Source organism: Cryptomeria japonica, unplaced genomic scaffold (assembly GCF_030272615.1).
Source record: "Cryptomeria japonica unplaced genomic scaffold, Sugi_1.0 HiC_scaffold_133, whole genome shotgun sequence".
Classification (NCBI taxonomy): Eukaryota; Viridiplantae; Streptophyta; class Pinopsida; order Cupressales; family Cupressaceae; genus Cryptomeria; species Cryptomeria japonica.
This window is the reverse complement of record NW_026728955.1, coordinates 300,001-317,500: the sequence shown is the minus strand read 5'-3', so window position 1 is coordinate 317,500 and position 17,500 is coordinate 300,001. Positions and strand designations below refer to the sequence as shown.

The following is a 17,500-nucleotide window of genomic DNA, read 5'->3' as shown; positions in this document are numbered from 1 at the left end:
AAGGAGCGCTCTGAAGTGTGCTCCAAGGTGCGGCGTGCACGAAGTCGGAGCCCGGTTTGCCCCGGGTGTGCACCTCGGGTGCGCACCTCGCGTGCACCTTCGCTGCGGTGGGCACCTTGGCTGGGTTGCGCGCCTTGGTGGGCACCATGCAGTGCACGAAGTCGGAGCCCGGATTGCCCCGGGCGCGCACCTCCGCCAGGGTGGGCACCTTGGTGCGCACAACTTGCCTGGGCTGCGCACCAGGAAGGGCTCAAGATGGCACCCGCGTTCCGTTTTTTTCACTATCTTTCAGAACGGAAATTTTAAAATCTCGTTTTTTTTTGCCTTTTCTGGAAATTAGTGAAGGCAGCGCATCAAAGGTGCGCAACGCTGGTGCGAACCTGGGAGTGCTCCGATGTGTGCTCCAAGGTGCGGCGTGCACGAAGTCGGACCCCGGTTTGCCCCGGGTGCGCACCTCGCGTGCACCTTGGTGCGCACACCTTGGCTGGGTTGCGCGCCCTGGTGGGCACCATGGTGCGCACCAAGGAGCGCTCCGAAGTGTGCTCCAAGGTGCGGCGTGCACGAAGTCGGAGCCCGGTTTGCCTCGGGTGCGCACCTCGCGTGCACCTTCGCCGCGGTGGGCACCATGGCGTGCACGAAGTCGGAGCCCGGTTTGCCCCGGGTGCGCACCTCGCGTGCACCTTCGCCGGGGTGGGCACCTTGGTGTGCAGACCTTGGCTGGGTTGCGCGCCCTGGTGGGCACCATGGTGCGCACCAAGGAGCGCTCCGAAGTGTGCTCCAAGGTGCGGCCTGCACGAAGTCGGAGCCCGGTTTGCCCCGCGTGTGCACCTCGGGTGGGCACCTTGGTGCGCATGCCTTGCCTGGGCTGCGCACCAGGGCGGGCTCAAGATGGCACCCGCGTTCCTTTTTTTTCACTATCTTTCAAAACGGAAATTTTAAAATCTCATTTTTGTTTGCCTTTTTCTGGAAATTAGTGAAGGCAGCGCATCAAAGGTGCGCACCTCGCTGCCCACCACGGTGCGCAACGCCGGTGGGCACCCGGGAGTGCTTCGAAGTGTGCTCCAAGGTGCTGCGTGCACGTTGTCGGAGCCCGGTTTGCCCCGGGTGCGCACCTCGCGTGCACCTTCGTCGGGGTGGGCACCTTGGCTGGGTTTGCCCCGGCTGCGCTCCGAAGCGGGGTTATTGGAGCGCCGCCTCTTTTTTTGTCGGAGCGTTTGGTGGGGTTTCTCGCATTGGCTCTTCCGAGGCCCGGTTGCCACCCTGGCGCGCACGAAGTCGGAAGTAGGGTTAATTGCCCGGGTGCGCACCTTTGCCAGGGTGGGCACCTTACCTGGGCTGCGCACCAGGGCGGGCTCAAGATGGCACGCGCGTTCCGTTTTTTTCACTATCTTTCAAAACGGAAATTTTAAAATCTCCTTTTTTTTTTGCCTTTTCTGGAAATTAGTGAAGGCAGCGCATCAAAGGTGCGCACCTCGCTGCCCACCTTGGTGTGCTCTGAGGTGCGCACCCGGGAGCGCTACGAAGTGTGCTCCAAGGTGCGGCGTGCACGTTGTCGGAGCCCGGTTTGCCCCGGGTGCGCACCTCGCCTGCACCTTGGCCGGGGTGGGCACCTTGGCTGGGTTTGCCCAGGGTGCGCTCCGAAGCGGGGTTACTGGAGCGCCCCCTCTTTTTTTGTCAGAGCGTTTGGTGGGGTTTCTCGCATTGGCTCTTCCCAGGCCCGGTTGTTGGGTGCGCTCCCACCCTGGCGCGCGCGAAGTTGGAAGTTGGGTTAATTGCCCGGGCGCGCACCTTCGCCAGGGTGGGCACCTTGGTGCGCACACCTTGGCTGGGCTGCGCACCAGGGCGGGCTCAAGATGGCACCAGCATTCCCTTTTTCTCACTATCTTTCAAAACGGAAATTTTAAAATCTCGTTTTTTTTTTGCCTTTTATGGAAATTAGTGAAGGCATCGCATCAAAGGTGCGCACCTCGCTGCCCACCTTGGTGTGCTCCGAGGTGCCCACCACGGTGCGCAACGCCGGTGCGAACCCGGGAGCGCCCCGATGTGTGCTCCAAGGTGCGGCGTGCACGAAGTCGGACCCCGGTTTGCCCCGGGTGCGCACCTCGCGTGCACCTTGGTGCGCACACCTTGGCTGGGTTGCGCGGCCTGGTGGGCACCATGGTGCGCACCAAGGAGCGCTCCGAAGTGTGCTCCAAGGTGCGGCGTGCACGAAGTCGGAGCCCGGTTTGCCCCGGGTACGCACCTCGCGTGCACCTTCGCCGGGGTGGGCACCTCGGCTGGGTTGCGCGCCCTGGTGCGCACCAAGGAGCGCTCCGAAGTGTGCTCCAAGGTGCGGCGTGCACGAAGTCGGAGCCCGGTTTGCCCCGGGTGCGCACCTTCGCCGCGGTGCGCACCATGGCGTGCACGAAGTCGGAGCCCGGTTTGCCCCGGGTGCGCACCTCGCGTGCACCTTCGGCGGGGTTGCGCGCCCTGGTGGGCACCATGGTGCGCACCAAGGAGCGCTCCGAAGTGTGCTCCAAGGTGCGGCGTGCACGAAGTCGGAGCCCGGTTTGCCCCGGGTGCGCACCTCGCGTGCACCTTCGGCGGGGTTGCGCGCCCTGGTGGGCACCATGGTGCGCACCAAGGAGCGCTCCGAAGTGTGCTCCAAGGTGCGGCGTGCACGAAGTCGGAGCCCGGTTTGCCCCGGGTGCGCACCTCGCGTGCACCTTCGCCGCGGTGGGCACCATGGCGTGCACGAAGTCGGAGCCCGGTTTGCCCCGGGTGCGCACCTCGCGTGCACCTTCGCCGGGGTGGGCACCTCGGCTGGGTTGCGCGCCCTGGTGCGCACCAAGGAGCGCTCCGAAGTGTGCTCCAAGGTGCGGCGTGCACGAAGTCGGAGCCCGGTTTGCCCCGGGTGCGCACCTCGCGTGCACCTTCGCCAGGGTGGGCACCTCGGTGCGCACACCTTCTCAATGTTTTCTTGCCTTTTCTGGAAATTGGTGAAGGCAGCGCATCAAAGGTGCGCACCTCGGTGTGCTCCGAGGTGCGAACCCGAGAGCGCTCCGAGGTGCCCACGAAGTCGAAAGTCGGGTTAATTGCATTGTTTTCCCCGGGTGCGCTCCGAGGTGCGCAACATCGGCGCGCACCAAGGAGGGCTCCGAAGTGTGCTCCAAGGTGCGCACGATGGCGTGCACCTCTGGTGCGCACGATTCGGAGCTCGGTTTGACCGGGGTGCGCACACCTTGGCTGGGTTGCGCACCTTTTGTGCGCTCCAAGGTGCGCACGAAGTCGGAGCTCGGTTTGCCCCGGGTGCGCACCTTCGCCAGGGTGCGCACCTTGATGCGCACGCCTTGGCTGGGCTGCGCACCTTGGTGGGCGCCATGGTGCGCACCTTTCGTGCGCTCCAAGGTGCGCACGAAGTCGGAGCTCGGTTTGCCCCGGGTGCGCACCTTGGTGGGCGCCATGGTGCACTCCGAGGTGCCCAAGATTGGTGCGCACCAAGGAGCGCTCCGAAGTGCGCTCCAAGGTGCGCGCGAAGTCGAAAGTTGGGTTAATTGTCCGGTTTGCCTCGGGTGCGCACCTTGCGTGCACCTTCGCCAGGGTGGGCGCCTTGGTGCGCACACCTTGGCTGGGCTGCGCACACCTTGGCACCCGCGTTTCCTTCATTTTAAATTTTTTTTTTTTACAATCTCTCAAGTGGGAAATTCTATAATCTCAACTTTTTTTGCCTTTTCAGGAAACTTTTGAATGGAGCGCATCATTGGTGCGCTCCGAAGTGTGCTCCAAAGCTCTCTCCAGCTGCGTGCACCTGCCCCGGCCGCGCACCCGGCCCCGCCCAGCTTCGCTCACCTGTCCCGGGCGTCTGGTGCGGAACCTTAGAGTAAGAAACATCACCGTGCACCTTGGCCAACGTGCGCGACTCGACCGAGCGCGCACTGGCCGAGGTGCACACCGATTTCACCTGGGTGCGCGCGCAGCACCTCGGGCGCACCGGGGTGCGCGCACAACGCCCGGGTTGCACCGTGGCCTGTGTGCTCGGGGCGCCTCGGGTGCGCGCTCGGTGTCGCCCCCCGCGCGCGCGGTAGTGCGGGCAGCGCACCCCGGCCCGGCCCGGCCCCGACGAGAACGCAAACGGGCAAAAGGTTTATTCAAATAGCATTGCGACGCCCGGCGAAAAACTAAAAAAGGGTGCAACACCGGGACTTCCCGGGAGGTCACCCATCCCAGTACTACTCCGGCCCAAGCGCGCTTAACTGCGGAGTTCTGATGGGATCCGGTGCACTAACGCTGGTATGATCGCACCCGTTATGAGCTTGTCGCAGTGTGTACTTAGCAAACCGCGACCCACGTGCGAATCCACCCCGGCCACCCACCCCCGTCGAGGTGCACACCCTCCCTCGCGAAGTGCGCCCCGTTCGCCAAGTGTGAGCCCTGCCCGGGTGCGCGCACCTTGCTAGGGCGTCGGGTGTGCACCCGGCCCGGCCTACGTGCGTGCACCTGGAGGGGGCGTCGTGTGCGTGCAGTGTCCCGTCTGCAACGCGGTGCCCACACACCACCTCGGGCGCAACGACCTGCGCTCACATGTGGGCCGAGTGCACCTTGGTGCATGTTCGGGGCGCCTCGGGTGCACGCTCGATCTTGCCCCGGTGCACCAAGGCGCTCGGTTTGCCCCGGGTGCGCACTTGGTGCAAGGTGGGCACCCAAAATAGGGATCAAGCACCAAAACACAAGTTTCGGGATGCAAAATGGGACCCAAGGACCACAAATGCGTTCCAAGACCCATGATGGGTCCACGAGAACAAAAATGTGTTCCGAGACTTAATAAACAAATATTGGGTTTTAGGAGAAGAAACATGCTCTGATGCCCAAAACGAGAATCGACCCCGAAAAGGCCACAGGCCAAAAGTGGGATGCGAGACAAAAAAAAATGGGACCCGAGGACCAAAATTGGGTTCCCAGGTCGAAGACAGGGCAACCGGACAAGAAACGACCTCTAAGGCTCGAAATGAGTCCCGACGACTAAAACTTGACAAGAAGCACCCATCAGGCACCCAACTCGACACCCATGGGATGCCGACCCACCCGGGCTTCCACCTAGCACACCTTGGCACCCACCCACCCTCGCACCCAACCTCGCACCCAACTTAGCACCTTTGAACCCACATTGGCACTCACCCTGACCCTGGCACCTTGGAACCCACATTGGCACTCACCTTGACCCTGGCACCCACCTTTGCACTCACCTTGGGACCCACCCTGGCTCCCACCTCGGCACCCACCCAGACACCCACCTTGGTTCCTTGGCACCCACCTTGGATCCTTGGCACCCACCCCGACACCCACCTTGGCACGCAACTTGGCTACTTGCCACCCACCTTGGCTCCTTGACGCCCACCCCGACAACCACCCCGTGACCTACCCTGGCTAGGGTTGGTGCACACCCACCCTGGTGCCCACCTTGGCACCCACCCTATGACCCACCTTGGCACGCACCTTAGTACCCACCCCGTTACCCACCCTAGGACCCACCCCGTGACCCACCTTGGCCAGGGTGGGTGCACCCACCCTGGTGCCCACCTTGGCACCCACCCATCCTAGCACCCAGCCTGTGACCGGGCTTGGAACCCAACCTTGCACCCGCACCCGTCTTGGCCAGTGTGGGTGCGCACCCATCCTGGCACCCACGTTGTGACACACCCTTTAACCCACGCACCCTAGCACCCACGTTGGCACCCACCTTGGAACCCAACCTAGCAACTTGGCACCCACCCCGTGACCCACCTTGGCATCCACCATAGCAGTCGCCGACTTGGCACCCACCTCGGCACCCACCTTGACACTTGTGGACCCACCTTGCCACTCACCCTAGCATCGACCCATCCTAGCACCCACCCTGGCACCTTTGCACCCTAGCACTCACCCATCCTAGCACCTAACCTGTGACCCACCTTGACACTCACCCTCGCACCCACCTTGGAACCCAACCTAGCACCCACCCACCCTGACACCAACCCTAGCACCTACCCACCCTTGCACCCACCCTGTGACCCATCTTGGCACCCACCCATCCTACCACTCAACCTATCACCCACCTTCTCACCCACCTTGGCATCCACCTTAGCACCCACCCACACTGGCACCTTGGCACCCACCTCGGGCAAGGTGGGTGCACACCCACCCTGGCACCCAATTTAGAACCCACCGAGCATGTTACCCACCTTGGCACCCACATTGCAGCCCACCCTAGTACCCACCCTATGACCCACATTGGCATCCACACCCTAGCACCCAGGCACCTCGACACCCGCCTTGACACCCACCCTAGCACTGAACCTGTGACCCACCTTGGAACTCACCCTAGAACCCACCCACCCTGTGAACCACCTTGGCATCCACCTTAGCACCCACCCACCTTGGCACCCACTCTAGCACTCACCCATCCTAACACCCAACTTGTTACCCACCTTGGCACCCGCCCTCGCGTCCACCTTGAAACCCACCCTAGCACCCACCCACGCAGGAGCCCACCTTGGCACCCAACCTAACACCCACGCATCCTGGCACCCAACTTGTGACCCACCTTGGAACCCACCCTAGTACCCACCTTTGAACCCACTATATCACCAACCCACCTTGGCACCCACCCTATGACCCTCTTTGGAATCCACCCTAGCACGCACCCACCCTGGCACCCACCATGGAGCGCACCCTAGCACCCACCCACCTCGGCACGCACCTCAACACCCACCTTGGTGTGCGCACTGCGCCAACCTCTCAAAGACCCTATGTGGTGCGCTCCAAAGTGTACACCTTTGGTGCGCTCCAAGGTGCGCACCTTTGGTGCACACCGAGGTGCACACCAAAGTGTGCACCGAGGTGAGCACCAAAGTGCACTCCAGGGTGCACACCAAGGCGTGCACCTTTGGTGCGGTCAATGCAAACGAATTCGGAAGTTGGGGTCGATGTCCTAATCGCTGCTGCAGACTACACGTATGAGAATCGGACAAATAGCTTTATATAGGGGAGGTGTTGCGTTTGATGGGTCGACTCCCCTGGTTGTGTGCACTGCACCAACTTCAAAGACCCTGTCTTGTTTAAGAAGTCAAAAGTTGGGGTGGATGTCCTAATCATTGCTGCAGTCTACGCATGTATGAGAATCAGACAAATAGCTTATATAGGGGAGGTGTTGCATTCGGTGGGTTGACTCCCCTGGTTGTGCGCACTGCGCCAACCTCAAAGACCCCGCATAGCAGAAGAAGTCGGAAGTCGGATTTTGGTGAGCACCAAGGCGTGCACCTTTGGTGCGGTCAACGCAGACGAATTCAGAAGTTGGGGTGGATGTCCTAATCGTTGTTGCAGGCTACACATGTATGAGAATCAGACAAATAGCTTATATAGGGGAGGTGTTGGGTTTGATGGGTCAACTCCCTTGGTTGTGCGCATTACGCCAACCTCAAAGACCTTGTTTTCGTTAAGAAGTCAAAAGTTGGGGTCAATGTCCTAATGGCTCCTGCAGGCTACACATGTATGAGAATCGGACAAATAGCTTATATAGGGGAGGTGTTGGGTTTGATGGGTCGACTCCCCTGGTTGTGCGCATTACGTCAACCTCAAAGACCTTGTTTTCGTTAAGAAGTCAAAAGTTGGGGTCGATGTCCTAATTGCTCCTGTAGACTACACATGTATGAGAATCAGACAAATAGCTTATATAGGGGAGGTGTTGGGTTTGATGGGTTGACTCCCCTAGTTGTTCGCATTACACCAACCTCAAAGACCTTGTTTTCGTTTAGAAGCCGAAAGTTGGGGTCGATGTCCTAATTGCTCCTGCAGGCTACGCATGTATGAGAATCAGACAAATAGCTTATATAGGGGAGGTGTTGGGTTTGATGGGTCGACTCCCCTGGTTGTGCGCATTGCGCCAACCTCAAAGACCCTGCATTGCGGATGAAGTCGAAAGTCAGAGTTTGGTGTGCTACAAGGTGTGGTCGAAGGTGCTCACCTAGGTGTGCACCTTTGGAGCACAGGAAAAGTGCCCTCCAAAAGTGCGCACCTTTGGAGTGCACAAAAGTGCCCTCCAAAAGTGCGCACCTTTGGAGCGCAGAAAAGTGCCCTCCAAAAAGTGCCCTCCAAAAGTGCGCACCTTTGGAGCGCAGAAAAGTGCCCTCCAAAAAGTGCCCTCCAAAAGTGCGCACCTTTGGAGCGCAGAAAAGTGCCCTCCAAAAAGTGCCCTCCAAAAGTGCGCACCTTTGGAGCGCAGAAAAGTGCCCTCCAAAAAGTGCCCTCCAAAAGTGCGCACCTTTGGAGCGCAGAAAAGTGCCCTCCAAAAAGTGCCCTCCAAAAGTGCGCACCTTTGGAGCGCAGAAAAGTGCCCTCCAAAAAGTGCCCTCCAAAAGTGCGCACCTTTGGAGCGCAGAAAAGTGCCCTCCAAAAAGTGCCCTCCAAAAGTGCGCACCTTTGGAGCGCAGAAAAGTGCCCTCCAAAAAGTGCCCTCCAAAAGTGCGCACCTTTGGAGCGCAGAAAAGTGCCCTCCAAAAGTGCGCACCTTTGGAGCGCACAAAAGTGCCCTCCAAAAGTGCGCACTTTTGGTGCGCACCAAGGCGCTGGTTCGGTCGTTGCAGGCGAGTTCGGAAGTTGGGGTCGATGTCCTGAGCGGAGGTGCAAACTACACAGGTGTCGGAATCGGACAAATAGCTTATATAGGGGAGGTGTATGCTTCGATGGGTCGACTCCCCAGGTTGAGCGCACCGCGCCAACCTCAAAGACCCTACGGTATGGATGAAGTCGGAAGTTGGGTCCGATGACCGATTCGATTAGTAGGTATGCTCATGAGGTCGGAATTTGGGTCCGATGACCTGCCATGTGCAGGAAGGCGAATGTTGACACTGTGCGTTGCAAGGTGCACACCAAGGCGCTGGTGCGGTCTTTTTAGTCGAGTTCGGAAGTTGGGGTCGATGTCCTGATCGGAGGTGCAAGCTACACAGGTGTGGGAATCGGACAAATAGCTTATATAGGGGAGGTGTATGCTTCGTTGGGTCGACTCCCCGGGTTGAGCGCACCGCGCCAACCTCAAAGACCCTACGGTATGGATGAAGTCGGAAGTTGGGTCCGATGACCGATTCGATATGTAGGCATACTCGCGAGGTCGGAATTTGGGTCCGATGACCTGCCACGTGCAGGAAGGCGAATGTTGGCACTGTGCGTTGCAAGGTGCGCACCAAGGCGCTGGTTCGGTCGTTGGAGGCGAGTTCGGAAGTTGGGGTCGATGTCTTGATCGGAGGTGCAAACTACACAGGTGTGGGAATCGGACAAATAGCTTATATAGGGGAGGTGTATGCTTCGTTGGGTCGACTCCCCGGGTTGAGCGCACCGCGCCAACCTCAAAGACCCTACGGTATGGATGAAGTCGGAAGTTGGGTCCGATGACCGATTCGATATGTAGGCATACTCGCGAGGTCGGAATTTGGGTCCGATGACCTGCCATGTGCAGGAAGGCGAATGTTGGGACTGTGCGTCGCAAGGTGCGCACCAAGGCGCTGGTGCCGTCGTTGCAGTCGAGTTCGGAAGTTGGGGTCGATGTCCTGGTCAGAGGTGCAAACTACACAGGTGTGGGAATCGGACAAATAGCTTATATAGGGGAGGTGTATGCTTCGATGGGTCGACTCCCTGGGTTGAGCGCACCGCGCCAACCTCAAAGACCCTACAGTATGGATGAAGTCGGAAGTTGGGTCCGATGACCGATTCGATACGTAGGCATATTGGCGAGGTCTGAATTTGTGTCCGATGACCTGCCATGCGCAGGAAGGCGGAATTTGGGTCCGATGACCGAGTTGATGGCGTGCCATGCGCAGAAAGGCGGAATTTGGGTCCGATGACCGAGTTGATGTTGATGGCCCGCCATGCACAGGAAGGCGGAATTTGGGTCCGATGACCGATTTGAAGGCGTGCCATACGCAAAAAGGCGGAGTTTGGGTCCGATGACCGAGTTGATATTGATGGCCCGCCATGCGCAGGAAGGCGGAATTTGGGTCCGATGACCTGACATACGCATGGAGTCCGACTCGGGGGCCGATGTTCGATTCGATGACTTGCATTGTGGGTAAAGTCGGAAGTTGTGGTCTTTGACCCGATTCGATGACCAGACTTCGGCTGCTTGAGAATCGGACAAATAACTTATATAGGGGAGGTAGTGTTCTCGAGCATCCTCCCCCCGTGCCCGTTTATGTCGATTGATGCTGGTGCTCGACTGGTTGGAGCGCTCGGATGCAAAAATCTTGCACCAGGATTTATCGATTGTGATGGACACGGCAAGTCTCCTGATTGCTATGCAGGAGCTCATCGTGAATCTCTATGCGGCCTTGGTATGGACTCGACCTGCGGAATGGTTCGGCAATGGTAGTCGCTCCAACACGTCCTTGCAATGGCCACAGAGGTGATTCGACTAGAGCTCCAGTCTAGCTTTTGGGTTGCTTGGCGGACTGGTATAGCCGCGATCGAGTTCCGGCCATGAACGTTTTAGATAGCTCTTGGGCTTTCTGGGACGGAAGTCGGAAGTTTGGGCTGTTGTCCGATTTGATGACCATTCTTCGGATGTGTGAGAATCGGACAAATAACTTATATAGGGGACTGTGTTGTCTCACGCAGCCCCCTCCGTGCCCCTCTATCTCGACCGATGTTGGTGCTTGAAAGGGTTGGGATCGCTCGGATTTATAAACGTGCACCACCATTTGTCGAGTGTGAGGGACGCGGCAGGTCTCCTAAATGCTATGCGGGCGCTCTCTGAGAATCTCTATCCGGCCTCGACACAGACTAGTCTTGCTGAATGGTTTGGCACTGGTAGTCGATCCAACACGTCGTTGTTGTGGCCGCCTAGGCGATTCGATTCGAGCCCCCGTCTAGCTTTTGGGTTGCTTGGCGGATTTTGCCCTATCCGCAAGTGAGCTCGGTCCCTAAACGTTCGAGAAACCCGATTGCTATGCGCCGACTCTCTTTCTTGCGAGCCTCCATCTAGCTTTTGGGTCTCTACGGAACGGAAGTCGGAATCTGGGACCGTTGTTTGATTCGACGAGGCAGACTACGGTTGTGCGAGAATCGGACAAATAACTTATATAGGGGAGGTGTTGACTGGAGCATTCTCCCCCGTGCCCCTCTAACTCGACCAATGCTGGCGCTCGAACGGTGGTAGCGCTCGGATTTTCATTGAGCGCCAGCATTGGTCGATTTAGAGGGGCATGCGAGATTCCCGAATGCTATGCGAGGGCTCTAACGGAAATGTCTATTGGTTTCGGTATGGATGCAATTGCGAGTGGTTCGGCAAAGGTAGTCGTTCCGATGCGTCCATGTCGTGGCCAAATCGATAATTCGATTTGAGCCCTCGTATAGCATTTGGGTCTCTCGATGTGATTCCGCATTCCAGTCCCTTTGGGCACTGCTTGAGCCGCATCCCAGGGGGTTCCCTTCCCAATAATCTGCCTCGCAACCCGATTGCTATGCGGTGAGGCTCCTCGGCCGCCTCGGAACTATCTGTGTATCAGACGCATCGCGGGATAAGGGGTTGGCAACGGTAGTCGCCCCAAGCGCGTCCGATGCTTGGACCATTCCGAGGCGGCCCTGAAGCCTCTTCCGTCTAGCCGTTGGGTCCTTCTCGCCGCATCCCTCGCCTCGCACCCCGATTGCTATGCGGTGAGGCTCCTCGGCCGCCTCGGAACTATCTGTGTATCGGACGCGTCGCGGGATAAGGGGTTGTCACTGGTAGTCGCCCCAAGCGCGTCCGATGCTTGGACCATTCCGAGGCGGCCCTGAAGCCTCTTCCGTCTAGCCGTTGGGTCCTTCTCGCCGCATCCCTCGCCTTGCACCCCGATTGCTATGCGGTGAGGCTCCTCGGCCGCCTCGGAACTATCTGTGTATCGGACGCGTCGCGGGATAAGGGGTTGTCACTGGTAGTCGCCCCAAGCGCGTCCGATGCTTGGACCATTCCGAGGCGGCCCTGAAGCCTCTTCCGTCTAGCCGTTGGGTCCTTCTCGCCGCATCCCTCGCCTCGCACCCCGATTGCTATGCGGTGAGGCTCCTCGGCCGCCTCGGAACTATCTGTGTATCGGACGCGTCGCGGGATAAGGGGTTGTCATTGGTAGTCGCCCCAAGCGCGTCCGATGCTTGGACCATTCCGAGGCGGCCCTGAAGCCTCTTCCGTCTAGCCGTTGGGTCCTTCTCGCCGCATCCCTCGCCTCGCACCCCGATTGCTATGCGGTGAGGCTCCTCGGCCGCCTCGGAACTATCTGTGTATCGGACGCGTCGCGGGATAAGGGGTTGTCACTGGTAGTCGCCCCAAGCGCGTCCGATGCTTGGACCATTCCGAGGCGGCCCTGAAGCCTCTTCCGTCTAGCCGTTGGGTCCTTCTCGCCGCATCCCTCGCCTCGCACCCCGATTGCTATGCGGTGAGGCTCCTCGGCCGCCTCGGAACTATCTGTGTATCGGACGCGTCGCGGGATAAGGGGTTGTCACTGGTAGTCGCCCCAAGCGCGTTCGATGCTTGGACCATTCCGAGGCGGCCCTGAAGCCTCTTCCGTCTAGCCGTTGGGTCCTTCTCGCCGCATCCCTCGCCTCGCACCCCGATTGCTATGCGGTGAGGCTCCTCGGCCGCCTTGGAACTATCTGTGTATCGGACGCGTCGCGGGATAAGGGGTTGTCACTGGTAGTCGCCCCAAGCGCGTCCGATGCTTGGACCATTCCGAGGCGGACCCGAAGCCTCTTCCGTCTAGCCGTTGGGTCCTTCTCGCCGCATCCTTCGCCTCGCACCCCGATTGCTATGCGGTGAGGCTCCTCGGCCGCCTCGGAACTATCTGTGTATCGGACGCGTCGCGGGATAAGGGGTTGTCACTGGTAGTCGCCCCAAGCGCGTCCGATGCTTGGACCATTCCGAGGCGGACCCGAAGCCTCTTCCGTCTAGCCGTTGGGTCCTTCTCGCCGCATCCCTCGCCTCGCACCCCGATTGCTATGCGGTGAGGCTCCTCGGCCGCCTTGGAACTATCTGTGTATCGGACGCGTCGTGGGATAAGGGGTTGTCACTGGTAGTCGCCCCAAGCGCGTCCGATGCTTGGACCATTCCGAGGCGGACCCGAAGCCTCTTCCGTCTAGCCGTTGGGTCCTTCTCGCCGCATCCCTCGCCTCGCACCCCGATTGCTATGCGGTGAGGCTCCTCGGCCGCCTTGGAACTATCTGTGTATCGGACGCGTCGCGGGATAAGGGGTTGTCACTGGTAGTCGCCCCAAGCGCGTCCGATGCTTGGACCATTCCGAGGCGGACCCGAAGCCTCTTCCGTCTAGCCGTTGGGTCCTTCTCGCCGCATCCCTCGCCTCGCACCCCGATTGCTATGCGGTGAGGCTCCTCGGCCGCCTTGGAACTATCTGTGTATCGGACGCGTCGCGGGATAAGGGGTTGTCACTGGTAGTCGCCCCAAGCGCGTCCGATGCTTGGACCATTCCGAGGCGGCCCCGAAGCCTCTTCCGTGTAGCCGTTGGGTCCTTCTCGCCGCATCCCTCGCCTCGCACCCCGATTGCTATGCGGTGAGGCTCCTCGGCCGCCTTGGAACTATCTGTGTATCGGACGCGTCGCGGGATAAGGGGTTGTCACTGGTAGTCGCCCCAAGCGCGTCCGATGCTTGGACCATTCCGAGGCGGCCCCGAAGCCTCTTCCGTGTAGCCGTTGGGTCCTTCTCGCCGCATCCCTCGCCTCGCACCCCGATTGCTATGCGGTGAGGCTCCTCGGCCGCCTTGGAACTATCTGTGTATCGGACGCGTCGCGGGATAAGGGGTTGTCACTGGTAGTCGCCCCAAGCGCGTCCGATGCTTGGACCATTCCGAGGCGGACCTGAAGCCTCTTCCCTCTAGCCGTTGGGGCTTTCTCGCCGCATCCCTCGCCTCGCACCCTGATTGCTATGCTGTGAGGCTCCTCGGCCGCCTTGGAACTATCTGTGTATCGGACGCATCGCGGGATAAGGGGTTGGCAGTGGTAGTCGCCCCAAGCGCATCCGATGCTTGGACCATTCCGAGGCGGCCCTGCAGCCTCTTCCGTCTAGCCGTTGGGGCCATCTCGCCGCATCCCCCACCTCGCACCACGATTGCTATGCGGTGAGGCTCCTTGGCCGCCTCGGAACTATCTGTGTATCGGACGCATCGCGGGATAAGGGGTTGTCACTGGTAGTCGCCCCAAGCGCGTCCGATGCTTGGACTATTCCGAGGCGGCCCTGCAGCCTCTTCCGTCTAGCCATTGGGGCCATCTCGCTGCATCCCCCACCTCCTCGGCCGCCTCGGAACTATCTGTGTATCGGACGCATCGCGGGATAAGGGGTTGGCAGTGGTAGTCGCCCCAAGCGCGTCCGATGCTTGGACTATTCCGAGGCAGCCCTGCAGCCTCTTCCGTCTAGCCTTTGGGGCCATCTCGCCGCATCCCTCGCCTCGCACCCCGATTGCTATGCGGTGAGGCTCCTCGGCCGCCTGGGAACTATCTTCGTATCGGACGCATCGCGGGATAAGGGGTTGTCACTGGTAGTCGCCCCAAGCGCGTCCGATGCTTGGACTATTCCGAGGCGGCCCTGTGGCCTCTTCCGTCTAGCCGTTGGGGCCATCTCGCCGCATCCCCCACCTCGCACCCCGATTGCTATGCGGTGAGGCTCTTCGGCCGCCTTGGAACTATCTTCGTATCGGACGCATCGCGGGATAAGGGGTTGTCACTGGTAGTGGCCCCAAGCGCGTCCGATGCTTGGACTATTCCGAGGCGGCCCTGCAGCCTCTTCCGTCTAGCCGTTGGGGCCATCTCGCCGCATCCCCCACCTCGCACCCCGATTGCTATGCGGTGAGGCTCCTCGGCCGCCTTGGAACTATCTTCGTATCGGACGCATCGCGGGATAAGGGGTTGTCACTGGTAGTCGCCCCAAGCGCGTCCGATGCTTGGACTATTCCGACGCGGCCCTGTGGCCTCTTCCGTCTAGCCGTTGGGGCCATCTCGCCGCATCCCCCACCTCGCACCCCGATTGCTATGCGGTGAGGCTCCTCGGCCGCCTTGGAACCATCTTCGTATCGGACGCATCGCGGGATAGGGGGCTGTCACTGGTAGTCGCCCCAAGCGTGTCCGATGCTTGGACCATTCCTAGGCGGCCCTGAAGCCTCTTCCGTCTAGCCGTTGGGGCCTTCCCGCCCCATCCCTCGCCTCGCACCCCCGATTGCTATGCGGTGAGGCTCCTCGGCCGCCTTGGAACCATCTGTGTATCGGACGCATCGCGGGATAAGGGGTTGGCACTGGCAGTCGCCCCAAGCGCGTCCGATGCTTGGACCATTCCGAGGTGGCCCTGAAGCCTCTTCCGTCTAGCCGTTGGGGCCTTCCCGCCCCATCCCTCGCCTCGCACCCCGATTGATATGCGGTGAGGCTCCTCGGCCGCCTTGGAACTATCTGTGTATCGGACGCATCGCGGGATAAGGGGTTGGCACTGGTAGTCGTCCCAATCGCATCCGATGCTTGGACCATTCCGAGGCGGCCCTGCAGCCTCTTCCGTTTAGCCGTCGGGGCCTTCCCGCCGCATCCCTCGCCTCGCATCCCGATTCCTATGCAGTGAGTCTTCTCGGCCGCCGCGGAACTATACCTGTTATTGCTACTGCATCCTTCGGCTGGTAACCTCCTCTGCCGCCTTGGAACGTTCTCTTTGTCGGACGCGTCGCGGGATAAGGGGTTGGCACTGGTAGTCGCCCCAAGCGCGCCCGATGCATAGACCGCTCCGAGTCGACCTTGCTTTCAGCCTCTCACATGCATAGACCTCTCTGAGTCGACCCTGCAGCCTCTCACGTTTAGCCTTTGGAATCTCGCCTCACAACATGATTGCTATCCTTGATGCATCCCTTGCCTCGAGCCCTGATTGCTTTCTTGGCTGCATCCCTCCTCTCCTCACAGCCCGGTTGTCATCACTGCTTCATCCGTCGCTTCATGCATTCTGGCTGCTGGGCCCTTCCCACCGCACACCTCGATTGCTATCTCTTCTGCATCACACACCCCGATTGCTATCTCTGCTACATCCCTCGGCTCTCACTTCTGCATCCTTCGCCTCACACCTCGATTGCTATCAATGCTGCATCCGTAACCTCACACCCCGATTGCTATGCGGGGAGGCTCCTTGGCCGCCTTGGAAATTTCTGTGTGTCGGACGCACCGCGGGATAAGGGGTTGGCACTGGTAGTCGCCCCAAGTGCGCCCGATTCTTAGACCGCTTCGAGGTGACCTCGTAGCCTCTTTCGTCCAGGCTTCCTGCCTTCAACGCCCTTTTTACACCTCGATTTCTATGCGCGGGCTCGTTGGCGTCTATCACCTCTCTGCGAAGAGTGGCACGATGATTGTTGGGGTAAATCGTAGCAGTCCGATCTCTGGCCTTGGGCCATTGTGAGGGCTGATCGATTTCCTGTGCGCATCTCGTGTTCGCCCAGTAACAGACTCGACGACTTGTAATCGGTCTTGTTCCCGATTGTTCCTGGAGGTAGTCTTCGGAACTCTTGGATTTGACCTGTCACTCGAACTGTCCTCTTCCGAGGATGCTTGTGTGTGTGTGCTTGTGCCATTTCCTTGGCGGTATTAACGAGATATTAAAGAGCGGAGTGAGCGCCTCGCCCAGCTATGTTTGGGGCTCTCACTCCCTTACCCGGTGTGCGACCGCTTTGCACGTAGGTTGCGGAGCATCGCGACTCTTTCGATGTTTGGCGGTTGTCTTCCGGTGATGCGTTGGTCCCGAAGTGCACGTTACTAGCATTTCTGCCATTGTTCTCGATCTTTGGCACGTTCCTTCGTTGCAATTGGATATATATCTCCGTTTATACGCGCAGGCTTCTCCCGCCTATTCAGCGCTGTCCCACTCTCAGCACTCTCGTGGTCTCCTTGGCTTCTCTCTCCCGTGAGCGAGCTCTCTTCTCGAGTCTTTTCCATGTCCCATGGAGGTTGCCTTGCGAAATTCGGGCACACAAACGTGACCGGATAAGAGCGGAATTGCCTATGAGGAGAAGCTCACCTTAGGGAGCAGCAATGCCGAGTGTTTCGACAGAGGGTAGAGGGGGCGTTGTTTGGGCGGTTGCACAAAAGAGTGCTACGTTTGCACTGAAGGTTGCTTCTTCGTCTCCGACGAACTCTTCGAGGCAAAAAAGCTTGTTTACGGGGTCGAGGTGGGACTGTTCGTGCGAGTTGCGCCACCAAAAGTGCGTAGGGGGCATATACCTGGGAAATGGATGTCTCTGAGTGGCCTTACTCGGTCGCGTGCACGGTGCATTCTCTAACGGCAGGACTGTCGCGAGCATGTGCGGTTCGGATGTTTTCGGGTAAAGGGTTCCGTACGGGATGTTCTTCCCAGGCTCCTGTGAACCGAGACTCTGCATCGTCATGCTCCGGCTCCCGTGGGTGCTTCATGCCTCGTCGAGCTGTTTGTCGTGGACGATTAAGGCCGAGGCCTTCCTTCGAGAGGGGAATTGTTCAGGCTGGTCGAGGCGGGATTGTTCGT

At 59.7% G+C, this 17,500-nt stretch overlaps 1 non-coding gene across 1 annotated transcript; it reads right to left on the bottom strand.

The window, feature by feature from the left end:
- Positions 1-4,164: 4,164 nt before the first annotated feature.
- LOC131866179 (5S ribosomal RNA) lies at positions 4,165-4,283 on the bottom strand. Its single transcript, XR_009364810.1, has one exon. It is a non-coding gene; the product is annotated as a 5S ribosomal RNA (ribosomal RNA).
- Positions 4,284-17,500: the final 13,217 nt, after the last annotated feature.